General features: G+C 33.1%; 1 protein-coding gene across 2 annotated transcripts in view; it reads right to left on the minus strand.

The window, feature by feature from the left end:
• LOC123557087 (aminoacyl tRNA synthase complex-interacting multifunctional protein 1-like) overlaps window positions 1-19,901 on the minus strand; it is a 73,513-nt gene extending 53,612 nt beyond the window's left edge. The window contains exon 1 of one of the 2 annotated variants that reach the window (XM_053543481.1): window positions 19,758-19,901. The gene's annotated coding sequence lies outside the window, so the exon portion shown is untranslated. Of the gene's footprint in view, window positions 1-12,431; window positions 12,577-19,757 lie in introns of those variants that run through there. The other variant, XM_053543480.1, reaches the window with a different exon arrangement.
• Between the last annotated feature and the right edge of the window lie 1,824 nt (window positions 19,902-21,725).

Genomic DNA, 21,725 nt, shown 5'->3' on the forward strand with positions numbered 1-21,725 from the left:
AGCTGAAAAATGAGAATCTTGAAATTAATCCAGAAATATAAATTCTGCTTGAAACCAAATTCAAGTTTTTTTTTTAAATTACCTATATGTAATTATTTTAAAATAGGACGAGAATAATATGACTTCTCTTTGAAATCTATGTTGAGCAGCATTTTTCATACCTTTTAAAGAGCTATCACTTGTCAAACTAGGAATTGTTCATTTGCAAAGTCATGTTACACTGGTCAAATTGAGTTGTAAGAACATGCAAATTGAACATCTGTTTGTTTTTGGCAATAATATATATAGGTATTAAAAGTAGCCAAAACTATATACAAAGACTTTTTTTAAAACATGTCACTTTCCCCCAACGTTTCGGCTATATCAGCCTTCTTCAGGGTTCAAAATAAACATAACAAAGCAAGTGACGTCAATGACGACAATGTCAAAATGTAACAAAGAGTTTGGCGGAAAAATCATAACAGGATTATAGTATGATACATAAATTCTGGTGAAAAAATGTAGTATAAGTGCAATAGTTAAGGGAAGTCACAAGTAAAAACTGATTATGGAACATACACCACATTAATATATAAGTATACAACAGGCATTTTGGAAAGGCATTAATACAGTATTTTTGAATTCATTCCTTGCGGAAACACAGTGCCCAAATGATACATCCAGGAAGTCTCTTTTAAAAGTCTTTTCCAAGGAATAGTGTTACTTTATCAATTGGTATAAAAGAGAAATCATTTTTGGCAATAAGGAACAAAAGGAAAAACACAATTATCTGCAGTGCATCAGATGTGAATATTTTCTACAAGAAATGGGCAAAGTAGTCTGAAATTTTTTAGGTAAATTAAAAGTTAAATGTTATTCTTAACACTTGATAATGTATATCTAAAGTAACTACTAAGAGTAATAAACATTAACATGGTAGATTCCATCAGTTGAATGGAGACTTCATTACTAGTATTGTGAAGAGCAAATCTGAATTTCAATGAACTTATGGAAATTTATTTGGCTATGGATGGAATCCTTAAAAGTTATTTATTCAGCCTAAAATTATACAGTTGTGAATTTTTAAAACCTGAACTTGAAGGACATTGCCTTGTAAATAAGTAATAATTTAAAATCAAATTATCCTATCATTTGATCATTTAAACAAGAACACCACCTTGCAGGTGCAGACACTCATCTGATTTTTTTTTGTCTCTGTATAATTGAAATATTGTCCTATCCATGATTTTCTAAGTCCAAAAGGGGCCATGATTCTTAGGAAAAGCAATGTAGAGATATGGTATTTGCTGCGCAGAGTCAACTTTTAATGGCGAATAACTGCTCCAAGTTTTAAAGCAATAGCTTTGACCGTTAAGGAGAAAAGTTGACCTAAATGCAAAACTCAACCAAGAAATCTAATATTTTCTAAGGCCAAAAGGGCCCATAATTCTTGCAAAAAGCAGGATGGAGTTATGTTTCTTGCTGTACAAAATCAGCTTTTGATGGTGAACAAGTGTTGCAAGTTTTAAAGCAATAGCTTTGATAGTTTAGGAGAAAAGCTGACCTAAACACAAAACTTAACCAGGAATCTGACTTTCTAAGTCCAAAAGGGGCCATAATTCTTGCAAAAAGCAGGATGGATTTATGTTTCTTGCTGTACAAAATCAGCTTTTGATGGTGAACAAGTATTGCAAGTTTTAAAGCAATAGCTTTGATAGTTTAGGAGAAAAGCTGACCTAAACACAACACTTAACCAAGAAATCTGATATTTTCTAAGTCTAAAAGGGGCCATAATTCTTGCAAAAAGCAGGTCGGAGTTACGTTTCTTGCTGTACAGAGTCAGCTATTGATGTTGAACAAGTGTTACAAGTTTTAAAGCGATAGCTTTAATAGTTTAGGAGAAAAGCTGACCTAAACATAAAACTTAACCAGGCAACGCCAACGCACGCCAATCAAGTGATGACAATAACTCATCATTTTTTTTTCAAAAAATCAGATGAGCTAAAAAATCATATATGAAAATTGGTGGCTAAAATTGTATATTGCTTAATGTGTTACAAAATTTAAACTAAGATATTACTATATTTGAAGGATGGTTGAACTGTCCATATCACTAGACATGAAACAAGAGCTGTCACAGGAGACAGCACGCTCGACTATTTCGATGCTGGATAGTGAAATTGGGTACATCTGAGAAAGCTGGAGCTGGAGTGTTTAATGACTCAAATGTGGATGAATATATTGGACAATAGCTTAAGTCTCAAAACGTTAAATCAGTATAAAGGGAACATAATTCAAGGAAAACTTAATGCACCATGTGTCATATCATGCGGCTAATAATTTGGAACATTTATTTTAAGTCTGAATCAAATCTATTTAGTAATACTGGAGATACAGCAAAAGTGCATCACAACTTGAACCGGAAATTCTATTGGTAAAAATAAGGCATAACTCAGAACATACTGGGGCCAGCAGTATCAAACTTGTGTTGTATGATGTGAGTGATGATGTGGAACAACATTTTAAGTTTGATTAAATCCATTTCTAAAGTAAAAACAAAGATATAAAAGGCATCAAAAATAAACTGAGATTCTAAGTAAAAAGGGGATATATCTCATAAAATATTTTTGCCAGAGTGACAGACCTTGTGCCATATGATGAGGATGATGATCTGGAAAAACTAATTTAAGTGAAATTAAATTAATTAAGTAATGACAAAGATATAGTGATAGTGCACCACAATTAACCTGAAATTGTATTAAAAAAGGGGGCATAATATTGGTGCAATAGTTACGACCCTTGTACCATATGATGTGGGTGTTGATGTAGTACAATTATTCTAAGTTTGAATCAAATTCATTTGGTAATAACAGAGATAAAGTTAAAGTGCATCAAAATTTTAACCTGAAATTTTAAGCTAAAAGGGGGATAATCAAAAAAGAATATTGGTGTAAGAGTTATTGTCCATGTGTCATATGATGTGGATGATGATGTGGTACAACTGTTTAAAGTTTGAATCATATCTGTTTGGTAATAACATTGATAGAGTGAAAGTGCATAAAAACTTTAACCTAAAATTTTAAGTAAAAAGGAGGATAACTCATAAAATACAGGTATCACAATTATGGCCCTTGTGTCAAATGATGTAGGTGATGATGATGAACAATTATTTTAAGTATGAATCAAATCCCTTCTAAAATAACAGAGATATAGTGAAAATGCATCAAAATTAATATACAATTCTAAGTAAACAAGAGGACCATGATGGTCCTGAATCGCTCACCTGTCTCAACATGACCCAGTTTTGAACTGAGTATGACGTCGTTTTTTTTTCTATTATTTGACATAGTGACCTAGTTTTTGAGCTCATGTGACCCAGTTTTGAACCTGACCTAGATATCATCAAGATGAACATTCAGACCAAATTTCATACAGATCCCATGAAAAATATGGCCTCTAGAGAGGTCACAAGGTTTTTTCATTATTTGACCTACTGACCTAGTTATTGACCCAGTTTCAAACTTGACCTAGATATCATCAAGGTGAACATTCTGACCAATTTTCATGAAGATCCATTCAAAAGTATGACCTCTAGAGAGGTCACAAGGTTTTTCTATTTTTAGACCTACTGACCTAGTTTTTGACCGCACGTGACCCAGTTTCGAACTTGGAGAAATTTGTCAACAAACAGACGATTATTTTGAAAAAGTCAAAACCCACAGAATTTCACAAGGTAAAATATACTGAAAAGGTTACTGCTGGAAAGAGAACAATCTCTTCTATAAATATATATGCGTCAAAGTATGGGAAAAACATCTAGAAATATGAGAAAATCAAAGAAATCAATTTCAGGACAGTTCAATGCATGACTGTCTTATCACGCACAGCATTTAACATAGATAGATTACTTTTCCATTGCATTGGTATAACAAGGACAGGATTAGGATTAACAAACGGTGTTCACTAAACAATTTCACTATATAAACAGATTGTTTACCTTGTGTAAGGAGGGCTTAGGGTAAGTCTCTACATAATGTTACATAAACAACTAAGGCAACGAAAAAGGCACAGAAACAAATAATCGTTATCGTATACAATAGTAGATAATAAAAAATTGATAAATGGTATATAGTTGATATATGATTATCGGGAGAGAATAACATTTTACTTAAGTCTAACTTATAAGTAGCATACAAAATATATAAATGTGATATTATTATTCTCACTGTGACATCTGCGTAAATTTAGCAATTATTTCCTTCACAAAGAGGCATAACTTGTTGTATTCAGGCACATTTATTTTTGCAATATTCATTAAACTGTTGATCTTGTTTACATTTTGTCATGTATAATATTTCGCTTTCAGAAAGTCTTCTTCTTAACCTAAATTACTGACATTCAAATAAATAATGGAACTCATCTCCGATACTGGTGTTACATAAATTACATATTCTCAAATTATAATCAGCTGCATTCCAGCTTCCAATTCCAAGGCATCTCATGATTTCTAGTTCTAAATTTTATCATAACCTTAATAGTTTTGACGGTGTTTTTAACGAATAGTCTTCAAATTTAAATTCAGTTTTAAATAATATATAATTTTTACATTTACTTGAGCTGTCTATATCAGAATACCACTTGTTTAAAAACAAATCTGACAATTTTTGCTTAATGGTGGCTGATAATCAGGTGTTATTTACAAAATCATGAGTGTCCATATATTGTATAATCCACATTTTATAAAAATATTTCTAACATTTTTAATCAATTCAAACATTGTACTGGAACAGGATTTGTGTACCTAAAATGACTTAGCATAATACAGTAAGACAAACTAGATAATTTTGGATAAACAGGTTTAACAAATAAGCCCGGCATTTAATAATTCTAGATTCAATATCTATGCTAAGCGGGTTAACGCCTGTCTCACCATAAACCATAGAACTGGGTGTTGATGACTTAAGTCTAAGAATATATTTCAAACATTTCAACTGAACGCTCTCAATTACCTCAATATTACCAAATCCCCAAATTTCACAGTCATATAATAAAACGGGTTTGACAGTTTTGTTAAAAAGATCTATTTGCATATCAATAGGTAGGTAGACTTTGGTTTTAGCAGTGTTCAGTTTTAGTTTCCATTTATTACAATAAACGTGTATATGATAAAGGCATTTTGTAAATCTCTTTCTGATTCTGACACAATAACAGTATCGTCTGCATAAAGAATAACAAAATGTTTAACAAAGTTCAACACGTTATCATAAAGTTGGTTTGACATACAATCAATACCTTCAGCTATACCACTATTTACAAAAAGTAAACATGCAAATCATTCAAATTCAAAAAAAAAAAGAGCAAAGACGACAAATTTCGCCTTGACGAACGCCGATTGAGCAAGAGAAAAAACTGGATTTTTCCCCATTAACATTTGTACATGACTTTGCATTGGCGTAAATACTTTTCACCACTTTTTATAATGTTCCATTGATATTATAGGCAAACATCACCCCTGCTCTCCATACTGAGTCAAAGGCACTTCGGCGCTATTGGTTACGACGACGGGAAAATGTCTTTATTGCCGCGGCGGTGCGGGGTTTGATTCCCGACGCGGTCATCTTTTTTTCTTGATTTGGAATTTTTAAAATAGTTTAGAAATAAAAATTCATATTCTAATGTTCATAATATGACCAAAACTTCAATTTGAAAGAAAGATTATTTTTTGCCAAATCTGGAGGCATGCTGCTTTAATAACTCTTATTGTCCAAGCTTTTGGGATAATACTATGTTGGAAGATAATATCAGAGTTTCACAAATAAATCTTTCATAATAGGCAACAACTTCTTTTTAATATGTTCATACTGAATATCATCTGAACCACTAGCTTTCCTATTATTCAGTGATTTTACAGCATTTTCTATTTCCAGTGCAGTTAAATCTTTGCGTAGTTCTTTATCAATTTGTTCATCATTTTCAGCTTCAGTATTTATATCATAATGTGTGTCATCAATATTGTCATCACAAATCAAGTTTGTAAAATAGTTATATAAATCATTTACATTAGTTTTCATTTTGCTGTTCAGAACTTTCCAGTATTGTTTAGGATCAGCTCTTTTTACTTTTCTCAGCTTAACAATAAATTATGCTCTGTACCAATATATATAATACATTAGAAAATGCACATAACGAACTATTAATTGTACAGAACAAACTGCTAAATGCACAAACACAAACTAAGAAAAGTACGGAACAAACTAGTAAATGTACATAACAAACTGATTTATCTACATAACAAATTATTATTTGTACCGAATATACTGGAAAATGCACATAACGTACCATCAACTGTACAGAACAAACTGCTAAATGCACGACACAAACTAAGAAATGTACATACAAACTAAACAAGAGGGTCATGATTTGAATAAACTTAGTAGAGATCCACTAGGCGATACTACACACCAAATATCTAAGCTCTAGGCCTTCTAGTTTATTTCTAGACATTTTTGGAAGATTTTGCTATGTACAATCAAGTAACCCCTGGGGCGGGGCCAATTTGATGCTGGGGGTCATGATTTGAAAACGTTTTGTAGAGGTCCTCTAGGCAATACTACATGGTAAATATCTAAGCTCTAGGCCTTCTGGTTTATTTTTAGAATTTTTTTGAAGATTTACCGATGTACAATTAAGTTACCGCTGGGGCGGGGTTAATTTTACCCCGGGGGTCATGATGTGAATAAAGTTTGTAGAAATCTACAAGGCAATGTTACATATCAAATATATAAGATCTAGGCCTTTTGGTTTATTTTAAGCAAATTTATGAAGATTTCCCAATGTACAATCAATTAACCCCTGGAGCTGGGTCAATTTGACCCTGGGGGATCAAGATTTGAACAAATATTGTACAGTTTCACTAGGCAATGCTGCATGTCAAATATCTAAGCTCTAGGCCTTCAGGTTTATTTTTAGAAAATTTTGAAGATTTTTCTATGTACAATCAAGTAACCCCATGGAGCGGGGTCAATTTGACCCCGGGGGTCATGATTTGAATAAATTTTGTAGAAGTCTACTAGGCAATGCAACAAGTCAAATATCTAAGATCTAGGCCTTCTGGTTTATTTTAAGAAAATATTTGAAAATTTTCCTATGTAAAATCAAGTGACCCCTGGGGCGGGGTCAATTTTGACTCCGGGAGTCATGATTTGAACAAATTTTATAGAGGTCCACTAGGCAATGCTACATGTTAAATATCTAAGCTCTAGGCTTTCTGGTTTATTTTTAGAAAATTTTGAAGATTTTCCTATGTAAAATCAAGTAACCCCTGGGGCGGGGCCAATTTTGATCCCGGGGTCATGATTTGAATAAATTTTGTAGAAGTCTACTAGGCAATGCAACAAGTCAAATATCTAAGATCTAGGCCTTCTGGTTTATTTTAAGAAAATATTTGAAGATTTTCCTATGTAAAATCAAGTGACCCCTGGGGCGGGGTCAATTTTGACCCCGGGAGTCATGATTTGAACAAATTTTACAGAGGTCCACTAGGGCTACATGTTAAATATCTAAGCTCTAGGCTTTCTGGTTTATTTTTAGAAAAATTTGAAGATTTTCCTATGTAAAATCAAGTAACCACTGGGGCGGGGCCAATTTTGACCCCGGGGTCATGATTTGAATAAATTTTGTAGAGGTCCACTAGGCAATGCTACATGTCAAATATCTAAGCTCTAGGCCTTCTGGTTTTTTTTTTTAATTTGAAGAATTTCCTATAGAAATCTATGTAAAATCAAGTGACCCCTGTGGCGGGGTTAATTTTGACCCCGGGGTCAAGATTTGAACAACTTTAGTAGAGGTTTACTAGGCAATGCTACATGTCAAATATCTAAGCTCTAGGGCTTCTGGTTTTGTAAAATCATATGACCCCTCGGGCGGGGTTAATTTTGACCCCGGGGTCATGATTTGAACAAACTTGGTAACGGTCCACTAGTGAATGCTTCACAACAAATATCTAAGCTTTAGGCTTCTGGTTTTTGAGAAGAAGATTTTTTAAAAATTTCCTTTCGGTTGCCATGGCAACCAGAGCTCTGCATGGAATTCAATTCTTTGAATATTTTTTGTAGAGCTTCACCCAAGGAACATTCCTATTAAGTTTGGATGAAATTGGCTTAGCGGTTTATGAGGAGGTGTCGTTTAAATTAAAAGTTTACGGACGGACGACGGACGGTGAGTGATCACAATAGCTCACCCTGAGCCTTTGGCTCAGTTGAGCTAAAATGTACATAACAGACTGCTCTGTCTACATAAATTATAATTTGTACCGAATATATTGGAAAATGCAAATAACGAACTATTAATTGTACATAACAATCTGCTAAATGCACAGCACAAACTAAGCATTGTACCGGACAAACGAATAAATGCACATAACAAACTGTTTTATCTATATAACAAATTATAATTGTACCTCACAAACTAATGAATGTACAGATCAAACTAAGAAATGTTCCGGACAAAGTAATAAATGTACATAACAAACTGTTTTATCTACATAACAAATTATAATTTGTACCGAATGTATTGGAAAATGCACATGGCGAACTAATAATTATCGTGCCAAGGCAGTCTAGGGGTTCCATACATCAGAAAATATAAAATAGCTTCCTTTACGTTATGGAAGCCAGAACTAAATATACCGCGGCATGCCATGGATAGCAAACACCACACTGGGTTAAACGTACATTGAATTTCATAGCATTCATCTCCTTAGTGTTGTTCGTTTTTGCTTCGAAAGTATACCAAGCTTTTAAAAACTCATTTGCATTTTGGTTAAAACTTAATTTCTAATATACAGACGAAAAAGTCTCCCAGTTCCTGTTATACAAAGGGCATTACTTGGTCGTTTAAGTAGCAATGCATGCTACTTACCTTGAACAACTCGTAAACACGCATCTTAACGTTAATTTGTCAGTATGCATGGCAAACCGCTCGTAACAAAAGATTACCAACTGACTAACACAATTTAACGATCTTCATATGTTAGTATCGTAACGTAAAACGCTCTTCTTTTTTCCATTTAGACAATAATGTCAATCGGTTTTGTCAGTGTGATTGTTTTATTTATTTATTTCATTTATTACTGTGTGTTGGGTGGGGGGTACATTATGGCCAAATGGCTGTCAAGCACCTGTTGCTTGCTCCAATACCCATCAGATTACTAATCAGAGACATGAAAACAGCACTGAAAGAAAAGCTCATCAAGGATATCAGACAAGATATAAAAGAGATAGTGCGAAATAGAATCAGGAACTGAGGGATGAGATTAATCATTTAAAGAGTGATAAAACTCCAGTCTGAACTAAAATCAACTCATGGCGAACGCAGAATGTGTCCAGACATTTCAGGGATCCCCGGCGATATTAGCACATCGGACGAGAATGTGGAAAACAATATTATAAATCATACTAATGCTGTTGGATTGACCTTGACCTCCTCGGATATAGACAACTGTTACAAGAAAGGGAATCCAGCAGACAATTACAACAGAAAAAAAAAATATTGTAAAATATGCAAACTCCAAAACCAGACGCTAGCAAGGAAATGGCGGAGTATTCGTCCAGGGGTATCTGACCCCATACCATGAGTATCTCAGCTTTGAAACCAGGCGACTAAAACGAGCAAATCTCGTGCCAAAGACATGGGTTGCAGGCTGCAAACTCAACGTACAAGTGACTTGAGAGAAGAAGGGGTGTGTCCAGTTTGACGGCTGTCAAAATTTGTAAACGAACACTTTATGCACTAAATAGCGAACCTTGTTGACACAAAATAATGAGCTTTCCAAATTGGTAGTTTAATCTACATTAGACGATATTTCTAGTTCCTATTTGAAATGAATTAATTGTACATAATAATTGCTCGCGCATTCCAAACCTCTTACCTTTAACACAGTTTTTTCAATATAACTAATCTACGGAATCCTGTTTCTGCCATCGAAGTCTCGACTAGACAGAAACGCGAAAATTTGAAATTGAGCATCTATTTTCAACTTTTCGTGCTATAAATTTACCGCGAAAAGTCGAAATCATGAAGTTTTTGACCCGACAATTGTCGTGCAAACGACAACTTTTCAACCTTGAATCAAGCGCGAAAAGTAGAAATTAAGAGAGCTAATTTCAACTTCTCGTGCTAAGATATTTCCCTGAAAAGTTGAAAAATCGAAGTTTGTAACGCGACAATTGTCGTGCAAATGTCAACTTATCGACTGAATTTGTAGGGCGAAAAGTATAAATTTAAGTCTTAACTTCTACTTTTCGTGCCAGTTATTTGGTCGATATTTTCGCGATATTATCGCTTAAATTTCGACTTTTCGTTCTAGGGTTAGGGTTAGGGTTAGTTAGTTAGTCCTAGAACGAAAAGCCGAAATTTAAGCGATAATATCGCGAAAATATCGGCCAAAGTCTTGGTCGAAAAATTGAAGATAGGCCACTTAATTTCAACATTTCGCGCTAGATTGTGGGTCGACAAGTTGATGTTTGCACGACAATTCTCGGGTCAAAAACTTCAAGATTTCTACTTTTCGCGGAACACCTTTGCGCGAGAAGTTGAAGTTAAGGCTTTTAAATTTCTACTTTTCGCACTTGATTCTAGATCAAGAAGTTGACGTTTGCACGACAATTGTTGTGTTAAAAACTTCAAGTTTTCGACTTTTCGCGGTAAAAGGTCATATCTTTAAACTTAAACAGTGTGTTTGTTTGTTGTTGTTGTTGTTGTTTTTTTTTTTTGGGGGGGGGGGGGGGGGGGGGGTTCTGGAAATGTGTTACACTGGTTCTCAAACATTGGTTAATATGAAGCAAAGAGTATTTGTAAGGACTACACTCTCAGAAGAAAAATACCTAACAGCCGGCTCAGTGTTTTTTTTATGTTTTTTTTCAATTCACGTCAGCACGATAGTTCCCTGGCGGTAAGTTCAAACGATAACAAATACATAGAAACGACTATTAATACTGATTTAAACAATATATCTGTCTAGGTGGAACAATGATTAGCACAATTTAATCCGGCTGAAATAGAAGTAATGTATTGTTCTCTGTAAAAAAAAAAAATAATCAAAATCGTCCTGCTATTTAATTTCAGAACAAACAGCTTGATTTTGTACATTACTATAAATACTTAGGGGTTACCTCCTGTGACGACGGTACTTGGCGTATACAAGATAGCGCTTTGTCTGTATAAAAAAATGTATACTTAAAGCTTGATCAGATTTATATACCATACCCGAGACCAATTACAGAATACGCATCGTCGGTATTGTAGAGCTGCACTCAATACGAAAAAGAAACGCCCGAAAGAATAAAAAAAATCATGCTGAATGTGTTGTCACTGGGTTAACCAGATCCGTTTCAGACTTCTTCGTGAAATTGGATGGCTTTAATTGTCAGATAGACGAAATACGCAAAAATTGTTCCTAGTATTTAAATACGATTGTGGTGAATAACCGAGTTATTTGAATATTTCCAGAAACTGTTCTTGATTCAAACACATACAATCTAAGATATAACGATAACTTTGCTACTGTTGCTAGACGGTTGAAGATCTATTCATAATTAGTAATACCATCTTCGATAAAAAAATGTGGAATAGCCTTGACACTGAATTGTGTAATGCTCACACACTTTCTTCCTTCAAACAGAAACTTAGAAATAAATATAAAGCACAAATAGTACCCTCATACTTTCTTTCTGGTGACAGATTTCCACCAACACATCTTGCGCGCGCATAAAAAATAAACATGGCAATCTCAATTCAGATTTATATCGGAATAACTCAAGTTGCAAATGTGGCTTCTATAATGAAGACGCAGAGCATTTCTTTTTCAAGTGTCCTTTCTGTTCGATATTTGTTTACCAACACACGACCATGCCATCCTTTAAGTGTCTACAAACTACTATTTGGTATAAACCATTTATCCGACACGATAACAAGATATTACTTTAACATGTATAGCACTTCATTAAAACAACAACACGTTTTGGAAATGTTAGAATCTAGGTTAGCATTATAGATTCTTAAAATGACAATTTTCTGTCATAAAATCATATGGTTCATACGAAATCTAAACAGCCGTGTAGTATGTTTTGAAAATAATTTACAGGTACTTGATAATTCAAATTAGCTCAACGTTATTGTTGAAATGCCTTCAGATTGCACCACAGACATTTAGATTTTAAAACATGGGGAGCACGCCTCGGACCTCTCGGGGTAATTTAGCTATACCCCTGTCCACGGTACTCAAAGGCTTCGGTTCAAACAATATCCTATCATAATACCGCCCTGTGTGTTGTGATCATCACTTAGGAGGTAAAATGCGTTTTACTAATTTGAAAACGTCGAAAATTTACGATTATCTAAAATATTAAAAAAGAAGTAGACCCATAAACATATTAAATTCTGATAGTACTTACAATTGTGTCATCTTAATCCATTGCAAATATTTTAATTCGCGCAGACCGCACACCAGCTATTATATACGTTTCAATCACGTTACTGATAAAAAAAGATAGGACGTTCAATGACGATTTGGTTTATTGTTTGTATGTGTCCGCTTTGTCTACTTAATTGCTACCTGACAATTCATGCAACGATCTGACTAGTGATAATATTAGGTAATAAAAGGTAAATTCAAACTGGAGTTCATCGTACAAACAACTTGATAAAGAATAGCTTGTTTACGTAAGTATTTGGCTTGTAAACTATGTTTTGTCAAAACGATCTCCCAAAATATAGACACGTATGTACACTTTCAGTCCTACATAAATGTGGTTGTAGTATTATCTGGTGAAAACTAGTGTTGTGAACGGACAACTAAGCTCGCCACAAAGATGAAACAAAGGTTTAAGAAGGGCACATTGTATGCACCCAATTTATGAACAGCAACGGCAGTTTAAATATAGCTTAAATAAGAACTATTTTGCAAATGCGACAATTCACAAAGGAAGCATATGTAAGTTGGCAAGCAAAGCGGGCCTATTGAAATGGCATAAAATGTATGTTACTTGAATAAAGTTCGCAATCTTTGACGTAAAAAGGAAAGCAACTGTCGCACCCACTCTATATTTGCCGTCTGTTGCACACACAGCAGCCACAGTTGACTCTTTCAAAGTTTTTGTCATTGTGCCTTTACCCTCAGCAACCAGTAAGCCGTGTAAAATTTGGAAGTTTAAGGTTGGCACATATGCATGTACAAATCATTCTCGCATACTAGAGGCCTAACTTGGCTTCCTAGTCTTGGGATTTTGACGATCCTCTTGATGGATAATAATGGTGCAAATTTGCAATGTAAAAGAAAAAAGTAACAAATACGACCATCACCTTCTATATAAATTAATGAAACGTGGAATTGATAAATGAATATAGTCTCTTGAATCAGATCTTTCCTGAAAAATAACGTACTCAAACAGTTGTTTTACAGGGCTCTCATTCATGATTAAGTACCAGTCATATCTAAGATACCCCAAGGTCCTTTCCTGGGCCCCTGCCTTTTTCTCTATTATATTAACAGTTAAAAAAAGGAGTCCAGCTCTTTGCTGATGCCACCATAGTATATATAATGTTAGATGCGCCAAAATGATTTAACACAATTAGAACAAATGGTTATCTCAATGGTCAATGGAATTTAATCCTGATAAATGTGAGTTCAACAGAATTTCAAAAAGGAAACGTTATACTGTCCATTTTCCATATAAATTACATGAACTTGAACTTATATCTATAAGAAATGAAAAACAGGAATAACAATTAGTGAAGGCTTTAGCTTAAACTAACTCTACAAAACTGCAAAATAGGAATAACAATTAGTGAAGGTTTTAGCTTGAAAAACATAGAAACTAATTAAGTCACCTCAAGCTAAAACACACTCAGATTTATTGAAAAAAACACCAAAAGTAATAACAAAAACATCAAAGAAATAGCCAATAAAACTTATACATGAAATACTACAACTTGAGTATTGTAACACAGTCTGGCATCCCTTGCAAAAATCTTTTAAATTATCAAATGAACTAGAAAGAATCAAAGAGCCGAATCAAGATATGTGCTTAACGACTACTCCCATTACATTAGTGTATCATCAATGCTACAACTCAAATGGTATACACTAGAACAGCACAGAAAACCAATCATCTCTAATCATGCTGTATAAAAGACAATAACATATGAACTGTTTCTTTCCCCGCGCAATCAGACTTTGGAATGACCTGCCATATACCACAAGGCCAATGCCAGTCTACAAGGTTTCACTACCAGCCTAATTTCATATATATATTAACAACAGTAAAGCATGTTTTCTATTATAATACCTTTGCATTTTAACAATGTCTTGCTATATTGTCTTTTTGAAACTGCATCGACCTATCAACCGTTATTATCAATTATCCGTTAGAACGTGATTTTTTGAGAATATTCTCGTAGAAGTAGAAAACAACCGTGTGCTACGAACTTCGTGTGAGGTCATCAGTTTCTCACAAGAGTTGCGGTTCCACAATGGTTAGGATACGCAATGACTTAATACACGGACCCATCAGTATGGAATGCTTAGACTGTCTTGACATGATTTTTTTTTATTACGTAGTCATTTCAGATTTTGTTGTGCTTTTCCTAGTTTGTGCTGTAGAATTAATACTTCGTCATGTGCATTTTTCCAATGTATTCGGTACAAATCTTAATTTGTTATGTAGATTAAACAGTTTGTTATGTACATTTACTAGTTTTTCCGGTACATCTTATAGTTTGTGCTGAGCATTTATTAGTTTGTTCTGCACAATCAATTGTTCATTATGCAGAGATGGTACCTAAAAATTCAAATTCATCTTTACAGACTTTTTTCAGAGGGAAATGATAGCTAAGTGCACCAGTTTTCTAAAGATATTTATAATTTTCCTCTTCTCCATGTGAAAAAAGAAATACTTGATGTTTAAAAAATGACTTTCTCAAAATATCTAAAGCAAATGGACAACTCTTGTATTGACCGTATTTCAATGATTTTAGGATTTCCCCCAATTATAGTCTATATCAAAAGTTTCCACAGTTAAATAAATTCAATAGAGTATAGTGTAAGTTTAGTCTACTTTCAACACTTTGACAGAGCCTATACTGAACTTCCTTTTTTCTTTTAATAAAGTCAAATTCCAAGACTAGCCAAGAGTCTAAAATGCTTGAAAAAAATCTGAGTGAAAGAGAATGACATGCTCTTTATTATAAGCTTACCAAAACCATACCAAAAATTTACCTGAAAGAAGTTATTAAAAATTTTATAATGTAAACAAATCCCTACATCATTTTACCATCAATATTTTCCACTCATGAATGCACAGGTGATAATTGTTGATATAATTGTAAATGAGAGGCCCCAACAAAACCCCTTTTTATAAGTTGTGTAAACAGTTTAAGTTGTAAATTAATGTTGATATCTGAAGTTACCCGCTTACTTTGTTTACAACAATAAATAAAACACCTTATAGCTTGTTTAAGGTAGTTGTAACGAAAATCATCAAATAAAGTAATCTCCATATGCTTTTTCAGCATTTATTCTTTTTCAAGGAAAGCAATGATCATGATAGTTCCATCCAGAGAATGTTGACTTGCTTAAATACATTACATAGAGTCATTACCTATGAGCTACCTTCAAATGTTGTAATTACAACCACTACATTAAAACATTGTAATTATATTTGATGACAATGAATTTTTGTGTTACATTATTTGAAGCAAAGTACTCTTGAACAGTAAGAGAAACTCTTCAAAATGACTAAAGCATAAGAAAAACTTTCAAAATGATTCTTTGAAGTGATAAATATACGCAATCGGGCTGCTTTGTTACACAAAAGTGATACCAATTTAACTATTTTTTGTTATATCTCATTGTTGGATATATAATTTTACATTTTGATAAATAAATTTTGTGGAAACCAATGTATCACCATTGAGAACAATATATAACTTTTACTAAAATATCAGAACTTAATAACGTTTCTTAATGTTGTAACTTTTCTTTAAAGGAATTTATGCATTATTTTACATTATGTTCATGCACTACTGAACTTTCTATCAGGGCCTCTCTACAACTTATAAAATAACTGTCAGTGTAAGCCATGAGAAAAGTGTGCATGTTGTATATTGAATACAAAGGGATTTAAACAAATGTAGGTCATATTTTGTCTTCCTGATCAGTTGTTGTAAAAAGGACCTATCTGATTTTCCTTTCACTTTTGACCAATGTTTTATGTTGGCTTCAGTTCATTGGTTATTTCAGAGTTGTTCTCCTTAGATTTTCTTGGGTCGGTACCATCTCTAATTATCTGCACTATTAATAACTTACTGGTACTTCATTTTATTATTGGCTTGTGCAAAAAAGTATGATATTAAGTCTAAAACAGTTTTTCATTTTCCACTCAATTGTGTAATTGCAAGGGAAGTAAACTAATAGTCTCTGCTTATAAGTACTAGCCTAAGACAAGAGTTGTCATTCTTTGTGGATCACAACTTTAAATTAAAAATTAAAACTTCTGTTATTGATATTAACAAAACTACCATAAACTTCACATTTGTGAAAACATTTTTGGTTATTTTAAAGGACTTGGAAACCAATTTCTAGACTTTATTTAATGAATTACTATCATTGAAATTTTTAGGGTCTATCTCTAAGCTATCACGCTATGTCCCTGTCCACGGTACTCAAAAGCCTCGGTTCAAACATTATCCTATCATAATACCGCCCTGTGTGTTGTAATCATAACTTAGGAGGTAAAATGCGTTTTACTCATGAGGAAGAATTGACCTCATGACCGATATTGCAGAAAATCGATATCAGGGGAGACAACACCTATATGGTATTGGTAACAGGTGACCGGTATTGCGATGTCGATATCTATTGCCTCCGGGTATTGTCACCTGGATGTTTATTTCAATATCAAGTGTAATAAAAGAGAAGGTTTTTCATAAGATAATTAAACAAGCTTTATTGAAATGTCACTGGAGTTACAAACTATGGAAAAGGGATTTTTCATTAGAAATAAATTTATCAAAAGAATGTTTAATATGTAATTTTGCTATCTGTAAACCATTTAGATTCATCGATGAAGTCTTATTTTTTTTTCATTTTCAACCAAATCTGAAATGTAAATGACACTTAATCTCTAGAAAAAAAGGAGGTTCGTACCCCTAGACACTTCCTTTTATATTTATATAGCACTAGCATTGATATTTTTACGGCGTCTCCCATCTATAAAATACGCTGTCGTTGAAAAATAAAATCTGACATATATATTTAAGAAATATGATTTTACATTTGTTTTAAATAACGCTGTCTTTAAGTATAATATGTGTAATAGAGGTAAGTACCACCGCCCCCCCCCCCCAATTTTTTTTTTTTTAAATCGAACTATGTTTTATACGGTTTTATAACTTTTACGGCCATAACACATTCTTGTCAAGTCACAAAATACAAATAAACTTGACGAATATATTTTAGAATAGACATTTTAAAATTGTCTGATTGATATGTATTATACCTGCTGCCACTACCACATCCATTCTTATGTCACAAAAATACATACGTAAGTTTTTTTGTTTTGTTTTTAAACAGGGTCAGCTGTTTACAATTTATAATTACACAGGTGTAGGTTTTGAATTTTTTATTCTGAAATGGTTGAACATCATACGTATATCAATTCAGTAATTCTTAATAATAAAACATATTGGCAAAATAGGAAGTTTAATGAATCGAAAATTATGGTATGTTTGTAAAATTTAAAAAAAAAAAGATAGTGGCAATCAGCGTGGTACAGATATTTTGCCGTATTCAAGCAGACATTATTCATTTTAATATAACTACACTTATTACATACACGTTTCTATTCCCCGTTAAGTTACACTGGTACCGGAAACGTCAATATTTTTCCATACACTGACGCCTGTCTTTCTTATCGGGTGCGTGACGTAATTCAGTGTTTGTTCTTGCACTATTTTTTTCTGTTTAGTCCAGTATTGTCAATGCTGTTCAGGCTATTAAACAAATTTATAATATTTACGTTATATTTATACGTGCAGATGTGTATGTAATAAAAAGGTTATTATCTTTGCATCGAGAAATATGCACTCGTTCTTCGGCGGAAGAATATTGCGCTCCTAAAGTCGCGCAATATTTCCGCTGAGAACTCGTGCATATTTCCCGATACAAAGCTAATAACCTATAAATATTCCACCAATATATGAAAACTGTTTGCAAAATAAAAAATATGCGAAAGATTAAAATCGCATGATAAATATACCTTGTAATTACAAAAAGAAAATACCCGTAATTCAAAACGCAATTATAGCCTTATCAGTGTTATAAACGTCTGTGTTGTTTTAACGTTCCTTATTTAGAGGTAATTGGCAAGTTTTATTACAGGTCCAATAAAAAGGGTTTATGCGTGATGCATACAACATTTTATTACTTCTATAAACTATCATTCAATAGGAATAGGTATATATACAGTATAGAAATTGGTTTCATGTAAAATTATCTTGAATTGAAGATGTACAATAAATTATGAAAGTAAGTTAATCACGATGACATTTATGATGACTGAAAAGATCATGAAACCAGGTTAAATTTTCACGAAAACAAAAATATATCATTAAGTTATTGAAGTAAAATTCAATTCTGTTTTAAATGCAGATATTATTTACATTGCAAAAACATTCTTGTACACAAAAATACTCCGGACATATTTTCCACCTTTAATTTGATCAATGCGGACCTTGAATTTATTTACTAAAAAAAAGTAAACTATATACAAAAAATTCTATATTTTACCTTTTTGTACTGTAACTGAGTAAAAAAATAGCGACAGTTTGCATTTGTGATCCAAGGGCCGATAGAAAAGCTATCTCTTTTAATGTTTAATTGACATAATTGGCATAATTGACACTGATATTTAAATGTATATGAAATAAGGTGAGAAGAACAACATAAGAAGAAATGCGCATCTCTTTCTTTTTAGAACCGAAATATTAATTGCAACATTTAATTGCATTTCTTATATTGTTAATTTGTGATATTAACACAAAATGAATTACTCGCGAAGTAAAATCATATTAAATGATTAAATCATTACTTTAACCTTTTGATCACAATACCGTATGTTCACGCGGCATAATAATATCGTCTGTTTATGACGCTACAACAACAACTTCGCGCTGAAGTTAATTTTTCTTCGAAATTAGTGGAAATAAACCGTCTGAGAACGAATCAAATTTTTATTTCACAAAAATGAAATAAATATCATTCAAAAGATAAATTCAATGAGAGTAGGAAATTTCTTGCACCTAAGCTTTCATATCAATGGTTTTATACAAAAAAATGCTTTGAAGAAACGCATGTATGAGATTTTTGCTCATTTTATATGGAAAAAAGAAGGGAAAAAATGACGAAATGATAGCATTAAACTTCATATGAAGAACGAATAAAAAATTAAGATAAAATTTAATTTAAAAAAACCTTGTGATGAATCAAATGTTGAACTTTGGTAATATTTTTGCACCTAAGGTTTCTTATTTTTCGAAATTTTGTTATTAAGTAAAATGTGTACATGCCCTTCTTATTTCTATATAGAAAATCTGACCGCTATCGATTAGTGGCCGGTGGAATATTCTTCGGTATGAATTTGAAAACGTCGAAAATTTACGATTATTTAAAATATTAGAAAAGAATTAGACCCATAAACATATTAAAATCTGAAAGTACTCACAATTGTGTCATCTATATCCATTGCAAATATTTTAATTCGCGCAGAGCGCACACCAGCTATTATATACGTTTCAATCACGTAACTGATAAAAAAGATAGGACGCTCAAAGACGATTTGGTTTATTGTTTGTATGTGTCCGCTTTGTCTACTTAATTGCTACTTGACAATTCATGAAACTTTGCACAAATGATCTCTGGGTAGCCCTCTGTTGTTCAAATGTTTCCGGTTCATTGAACATATGGGTCTTTTGGTTTACTAGAAATAAATTCTGCATGCCATGCAACGATCTGAATAGTGATAATATTAGGTAATAAAAGGGTTCATCGTGCAAACAACTTGATAAAGAATAGCCTTGCTTATGCAAATATTTGGCTTGTAAACTATGTTTTGTCAAAATGATCTCCCAATATATAGACACGTATGTACACTTTCAGTCCTACATAAATGTGGTTGTAGTATTATCTGGTGAATTCGATAATACACGCAAAGACTATAAAAACTAGTGTTGTGAACGGACAATTAAGCTGATAAGATGACGGACGAACAAAACATAATAAGGTTGGGGCTCCTTTCAAATGAGAGCATGTGCTAAATATCACTTTGATTTACAGATGTTTAAAAGATACATAACTGGAAAATACCAAATGATAAACAACTGCAAAAACAGTAAAATTGCCGATCACTTTATTTTGAACCGGAGATTCAACAGATATTTTGCTTTCTCTCTGGCACAATTGGCCGCTTTTTATGATTCATATTTTTGTGAAATTGGATGGCTACCTAATCTCTCTTGTCCCAAAAACCGAATTAGATAATGCTGAGTATTGATAAAGAAAATGCATAAAATATGAAATGAGAAAATAAATATTCATTGGTACGGACAGCGATTTTAAACATACAAAATATGAAGAAAAACTTAAATGTAAGCGGCTCAGTTATAAGTTTTATGTGAAAAGAGTCAAGCGTACACCATTTTAAAGGATTTTATTTAATTTCAGATTATTTCACTGTATGGTAATTACAACGGTAGCCGTCAAATATGCCCGCTCAAAACACAAAACAAGGGAATATCTTGTAAGTTTCTGGAGATATTTCATACACTGTATGATAATTACAACGGAAGCCGTCCATATGCCCGCTCAAAACAAAACAACAAAAAAAGGTAAATACAACGGTAGCCGTGCGTTTAGTTCATGAACGGTAGTGGAAATGCATGCTAGTAATTTTTGTAACTCAGGCATGCGAATGTGTTACGTACTTCAAAGGATTTACTTCCGGGAAAATTTATAAAATGAAGCATCATGTTCCATAACTCTTATCTGCTTTTTCACACAGTTCTACTTTTTCATTTTTTGTGTGTGTGTGTTTTTTTTTTTTTTTGCAATTTTTGTATAAGCAGGTATCTCAGTAACAACTATAGTCTATAGTTGAATAAATCTTTACTGATCTAATTATCTAATTTGCAATGAACAGGCTTTGTAACTCTGATGTTGTCTTAATTGTTATACTCTTATGCCGTCTCTTACATTTTTTTGTTAAGCTCCTGTATGCACTCATTCACTGTGATGATCAGACATGCTGTACAAGTTAAACAAGCAAGAGAATAATTAGTTCTTCCTACCTTCCCTTGAAATGTAGAATCAGAGAATGCAAAGTTTTTTTAATGGGAACTTATCATCAGTTAAACTAGCGCAATGCACAAAGCAATGCATAATTTGCAACATTATGTATTCTTGCACCCTATCATGACAGTAAAGTACAAGGCGAGTGCGTTCGAATTTCCATTATGACGAATGGTGTTTACCATTGCTTGTCTTTGTCGTTCCTCTCCCATTTGTGGTTAAGATGGGAAAATTAAACTTCTACGCTTGCGAAATAACATTTATAAAAGGGAAACTATCTTATAGGTATACGCAGTATCTTCAAGCCGAAAATCTTAAAATAGCGTGTGCATAGATGTGCACACAC

This window comes from Mercenaria mercenaria, chromosome 5 (genome assembly GCF_021730395.1).
Source record: "Mercenaria mercenaria strain notata chromosome 5, MADL_Memer_1, whole genome shotgun sequence".
NCBI lineage: Eukaryota > Metazoa > Mollusca > Bivalvia > Venerida > Veneridae > Mercenaria > Mercenaria mercenaria.